Genomic DNA, 7,117 nt, shown 5'->3' with positions numbered 1-7,117 from the left:
TTCAAGAATTCTATCATCTTCTTTGACCCTTGACAAGTACATTCATCCGTTGGTCTGTATTCAACAAGTTCTTGCCATATCGTAGTGATTTTTGCGTAACATACTTCTACTGAAAGGTTTCCTTGAGTAGTAGTTACAAGATCCTTTCTCAACTGGAATATATGTGGCCCATTAGACTGACGGTACCTTTCTTTTAATTCATCCCATATCTCTTTGACGCTTCCCTTGTAAACTAAGCTGGCAGCAATTTCTTTTGAGACTGAGTTGATAATCCATGAGGTTATCACATCATTATTACATCTCCATGCTGATTGTAAGCTTCCTTCTGATGGTTTTTCAATCGTTCTAGTAATAAAACCAATCTTGTTCTTCCCTAATAATGCAAGTTTCATTGCTCTGCTCCATGAAGAGTAGTTGCTTGATCCTGCAAGTGGTGTAGATACCAGATTGGTGGTTGGGATGATTGAATGATGAAGGATGAAGAGATTCATTTGGGTGTTGAGTTCCGAAGAGTTGCCGGACATTGAACTCTCTGATGTCGTCATGATAGGACTGCACGAGGGTAATGGCGTTCGGGTGGGTTTTTAATTTTCTCTCTTGCGGAAATGCTCTGGGAGAGAAAAGGTATGTGGAAATACTTTCTTATTACTTTCACTTATTTTATTTACATACTTCAAGTTCCTTTTATAGAAGAACTTGTTAGTTTGCTTGACTAACTAACAGTTGGAAAATACAAACAAACTCAAACAGAATCATAACTGTTGTAACAAATAAATTGTTATAACAGAATGTAACAAATAAGTTGTTGTAACTAATAAACAGAATGTAACTGTTTTACTGTTGATAGAGCATGATATAGAATGAATAAAAAGGAATCAAAATAAACAAATCAAACATGAAAAATAATGAACAAGTTTCATAAGAAATCATAAGAAACGAAGAATTGAAAATGTAAATAATGAAGAACACTAGAGTTTAGAATAAATATCTTATCTAGAAACACATGCCAATGAGCCCAAATACAACAATGATTCAAACAGAAGAGAGTATGAAACTGAATGAATGAGAAGGAATAAAGAAAAATAGACCGTATATGAAAATAGTGAAGAAATTTCATAAGAAATTATAATAAACAAAGGTTTGAATTTGAGAAATAATGCATGAAGAACTCAACCATTATAAGGTAAGAAAAACTTTTGAACAAAAATTCATGGATAGGTACTCATCATTGGAATTTTTGAACAAAAATTCATAGAGGTACTCATCATCGGCCGACCGATGTTTAGAAAATAAACCTGAGGTGGATGGTATTCTCCCCTACTGAGCTCTAATGACTAAAACCAGTCCTCTACCAAGACTTCAATGCTGAACATTCAAGAAGCAACATGCATCGAGCCCCACAAACTAAACATAGAACGGGTCATGCGTGAATAGAGGACCATCAAATCAGCAAGAGACTGGTTTCAGGTTTTCATTGAAGTGACGAGGGTGAAAAGAGAAATTGAAGCGATTTCAAAGGGTGAGAAAAAGAAAGAACGAAAGAATCAATAGATCTGAAAATCAATGGATCTTGGATTCAATAGATCTGAGAATAAGAGAACAAGCTCCCCCCACTAAACTACAAATCGGACACCATGGGCCTTTACCATGATTTTTCAACACTTTTAACACAGATTGATCATGCATTCAACCCATAAACCCAAATAAAGAACAACCATGAATGATGGGAATATGAAAAACACAAGAAAAACAAAGAAATCAGCAAGGATCTTTCATGGGTGCCTGGTTGAAGCAGCAAGGGAAGTGAAATGGCAAGATGTGCGTAACGATTGGAGAAAGGAAACCCTTCTCCATGGAAGAACCAATGATTATGCGAAATGTTTGATGAGAGAGAAATGAGAGAACCAAAACGTCAGGCAGAGTGAAAATTGTGTATTGTGGGAAGAGGAGTTGCAATATCGGTAGGCAAAAACCATATACTGTGGGGATGTGGGATATCACATGTGGGTAGTTAAAATGTTAGTGGGTCCAATGGTGAGTTTGGTTAAAAACTCATTTAATCTCATCTTATCTCAACTTGGGCCCCCAAACAACCCCTATATGTTATATTAAATATAACATATAACCTATAGTTTAATATTGTATCCAATATAATATAACCTATAGTTTAACAATTAATATTTGAATCATATTTAAATATTTATTTCCTCTCAAATAAACTTTATATTATAATATATCAAATACATTATAGTAATTATATCATATATAATTAAATTAAAATAATTATATCACATATAATTAATTCCCTCAATTAATTTAAATAATTCAAATTAATCCAAAAATTGATTCTCATAAATACCCTGTTGAGCTATAGAGGGGACCCCATGGACCTATAGCTTGAAGCTTCAACAGTACTTGAATAATTAATTAATCTCTTTAATTAATTTACTCAACATCCATTAATTGTTGGACACTCCACTAAAGACCGATAACTGCACTATTCACACTACAAATATATTTTTGTGTCCATTGGATATAACCAATCAACAGTGCGACGACCCTTCACAAATTGCTCATAAGTACAGCTAGGTCAAAATTATCGTTTTATCCTTGTAGATACTTATAACTCTTTAAGTACCACTGGTCCTTCCAAGAGTCGGTGTGGTACCACGTTGTTCAAGTCCCGGAATCAGTCCTTAGGGGAGCAATTTATCTACTTCTTCCTTCTTATGCAGCTGTGTTCCTAGCTTCCCAATCCGACGAATCCCCAAAATAGTAGGCCTACTGAGTCAGTGATCTAGCCACTCTCACCATAAAAATCAAAGGACCGCCTTCATCGGTAGGAATTCACAACTCACTCAGGATTTAGGTCATGTCATCTATGGTCATCCTAGTGAAATGTAAATATCTATTATGAACGGCGTTAGATATTGAGACTAGTCATTTCGTGGTCCGGTCTTATACAAACTCCTTTATATAGAATATCTCTGTTCACATGTCTCCACATGAATGATCAGGATAAGATCACTTGTAGCACTTTACAACAATTGTAACATCTATAAAGCGGGCCATACTCGTAGTGTCACTAAGATAAGGTATTTAGCCTTATCCATCTACTATAGACCATTTAGGATATCACTTAAACATGATCCACATGTATGTCTCTACATACATATTTAAGCTACAGAAGATAACCTTGGATGTTAGTTTATTGGTTTGTGAGTTTTTAATGCTACTAAATGTCAAATAAAACATCTTATATTTTATTAAATTAACAAAATGTTTGTACAATACAATTACAAAATACAGGACCCTACGAGATTTAGGGCACAAATCCCAGCAATATATATATATATATATATACAAGATCTAGGCAAGCCGCTACATGTCTTCCCCTTGCCATTGAGCAATAGAAGAACTACTGAGATTCTCTTAGATAGTGGTCGCATCTATGGTCAATCAATAGGTCCATAGATCTATTCTTCTATACGATAAATCGTCATCTCGTAGTATCCCCATGACACTAATTCTTGTTATTTTTTTGAGCCCCCCATGTCGGCTGTGACTTCGACTTTAAATATGATGAATGATGTTGGATGAACACCATCACCCAGCAGAAGAAATCAAGATCCATAAGCACTCTAGTTCATTAATTTTGAATGAAAAGAAACATGCTAAAAACAGAGTATAAAGGGTTTCAAGAACATACCTTGGCCGAACCAACGAAATCTCCATTTTCAGCTGCAAAATCCTCCGAATTCTTGTGTAGACCACCACAAGATCTTCCCTACTATCCTCTTGGTGCTTTAGATTGAGTTGTGGGACTCAAAATAAGCTGAAATCAAAGGGAATATGGAGAAAACTCACTGGATAGAATCCATTGAAGAACTCCTTCTTCATCCGAATTTTTCAGCAAAAATTCAGTCGGATCTCTTCTCTTTCTTCACTCCAATCTCTTCAATATATTGCAGACTATCATGCAAAGAGAAGTCTTGTATGGGATGCAGTTCATGCTTGGAGTAAAGCAAAGGAGAAAGTGGGTTCCTTATAAGCTACTTTGAAGATGAAATTTATTAATTTATAGAAAATTAATTTTGCAAAATAATAAATTTAATTTTAGAAATCAAATTGATTTTTGAAAATCATTTGATAAAATTGAAAAACAACACAAAATGAATTATGTTTTTCCATTATCTTCAACTAGCTCACAACCAACCTACTTATATTTGCCTTCATAACTCCAAGCATGAGTTGTATCTCATGTAGCCATTTTCTTTGCATGAAAGGCCTGCAATAAATAGAGAAGATTGGAGTGAAATTGAGGCATGCATCTATAGAATTTTGCTGAAATTTTCGAGTTGAAGAAGTTGTTCTTCAAGTGGGTTATTGTAGTGAGTTCTTCTCCAATTTTCCTTCATTCAAGTTGATTTTGAGTCACAAACTCAATTTAAAGCTCCAAAGAATAGTGGGTAGATCTTGAGGTGTTCAGCAAGATTTGAAGAAGTTTACAGCTGAGAACAAAGATTTCAAGAACTCTACAAAGGTATGGCTTGAAAACCCTCTTGTTCTTGTATGAGCATGTTTAGTTACTACCAAAATTAATGAAATTAGAGTGTTTATTGATCCTTGTTGCTTCCGCTGCTTGCTTGTTACACTCTAATACTTTAATCATGCCTCCCTGCCCCTTCATAGATCTATCATAATATATATATATATATATAATATATATATATATATATATATATAATAATGTACACCCCTATAATTTTTTTTTTTTTAGATACGACTCTTTGTTAGATCAGACAGGGACTTATATAAAGATTTTTCCATTTATTTGTTGGGTTTTATGTCCTAAACTTGTGGTATGTAAACATGGAACTTTTGCTGATAATTCAATAAAGATGTTATTGAATAGATCTAATTACTTGAATAGAAATTCAATAAACCTAAAATTCCCTTGACTATTGGATGAGTACTTGAACTTTATGTGGAGACATAAAGGTGGATCAGGTTCGAGTAAATAGTCAAAATGATCTATAGTACATGGATAAGGTTGGGTACCTTATTCTGGTAACACTATTGATACGGTCTGCTCTGTAGTTGTTACAAGAGTTGTAAAGTGCTACAAACGAAGTGATCCTAATTCACTCATGTTGGACATGAGAAGTGGGGGTGTCCTTGTGCAAAAGAGTTTGTACAAGATCGTACCACGAAATGAGTCACTCTTACTTTATAACGTTGTTACTATTTAAGAACTACTATTTCAAAGCGATGACCTAGGTAACTTGACCTTAACCTGAGCTAACTATGAACTACCCTGTTTATCTGGGATTGCACTTAGATTTGCATAGGTGAGGGTTGGCTCAACTGCGCCGGCCCAATATGACTGCCATTTTTAGGGGTAAGACTAGATAGATAACTGGGGACATAGGGTGCAAGAGGAAATTCACTCCTACCCGCTTTAGGGATAGTAGAGAGTTGTTCCTTAAGTGCTGATTCTGGGGCTTGAACAAGGATTTCGAATGAGAGGGACTCGTTTGTGATTGGATCACAAACAAATTGTTCATTAGGGGATCAGTGGGACTTAAGAAACAAGAGGTAATTTCGGGGGTAAAACAGGGATTTGACTTAGCCGTTATTACGAACAATCTGTGAAGGGTTAACTTACTAATCATGGTTATATCGAGTGGACATAATATATCTATAGTGAGGGGAGTTCAACTATGGGCTTTAGTAGAGTGACCATTAGTTAACGAATGGGGGTTAGATCAGTCTAATGAGTTTAGCCAATTAATCTCGGATCATTGGAGCCATGATCTGTAGGTCCATGAGGTCCCCTACTAGCTCGAAAATGGATAGCTCTAAAGTAACATGATAAGTGAATTTGAAACGTTCAAATTAAAATCAAAAGAAATTGAAGAAAATTATATTAAATATGATTTAAATAATGAAGATGAATTTGTGTAAATATTAAATTAATTAGAATTATTTAAATTGTTTAAATAATTATTTATTAATTTTATTAGAAATTAATTTTTGAAATTAATTTGTAAAATTAATAAATTTGATTTTAGAAATAAAATATGATTTAAATCGATTTTGAATTTTTGGAAAATGGAAAATCACACAAAACTTGAAAATGGGTTTTCAAGTTCATCTTCAAAGTAGCTTATAAGGAACCCACTTTCTCCTTTGCTTTACTCCAAGCATGAACTGCATCCCATACAAGACTTCTCTTTGCATGATAGTCTGCAATATATTGAAGAGATTGGAGTGAAAGAAAGAGAAGATCCGACTGAATTTTTGCTGAAAAATTCGGATGAAGAAGAGTTCTTCAATGGATTCTATCCAGTGAGTTTTCTCCATATTCCCTTTGATTTCAGCTTATTTTGAGTCCCACAACTCAATCTAAAGCACCAAGAGGATAGTAGGAAAGATCTTGTGGTGTCTACACAAGAATTCGGAGGATTTTGCAGCTAAAATGGAGATTTCGTTGGTTCGGCCAAGGTATGTTCTTGAAACCCTTTATACTCTGTTTTTAGCATGTTTCTTTTCATTCAAAAATTAATGAAACTAGAGTGCTTATGGATCTTGATTTCTTCTGCTGGGTGATGGTGTTCATCCACACATTCATCATATTTAAAGTCGAAGTCACAGCCGACATGGGGGCTCAAAAAAATAACAAGAATTAGTTGCCATGGGGATACTACGAGATGACGATTTATCGTATAGAAGAATAGATCTATGGACCTATTGATTGACCATAGATGCGACCACTATCTAAGAGATCTCAGTAGTTCTTCTATTGCTCAATGGCAAGGGAAACATGTAGCGGCTTGCCTAGATCTTGTATAATATATATAATATATATTGCTGGGATTTGTGCCCTAAATCTCGTAGGGTCCTGTATTTTGTAATTGTATTGTACAAACATTTTGTTAATTTAATAAAATATAAGATGTTTTATTTGACATTTAGTAGCATTAAAAACTCACAAACCAATAAACTAACATCCAAGGTTATCTTCTGTAGCTTAAATATGTATGTAGAGACATACATTGTGGATCATGTTTAAGTGATATCCTAATGGTCTATAGTAGATGGATAAGGCTAAATA

Source organism: Benincasa hispida, chromosome 2 (genome assembly GCF_009727055.1).
Source record: "Benincasa hispida cultivar B227 chromosome 2, ASM972705v1, whole genome shotgun sequence".
NCBI lineage: Eukaryota > Viridiplantae > Streptophyta > Magnoliopsida > Cucurbitales > Cucurbitaceae > Benincasa > Benincasa hispida.
The sequence above is the reverse complement of the archived record's forward strand: the minus strand, read 5'-3'. Positions refer to the sequence as shown.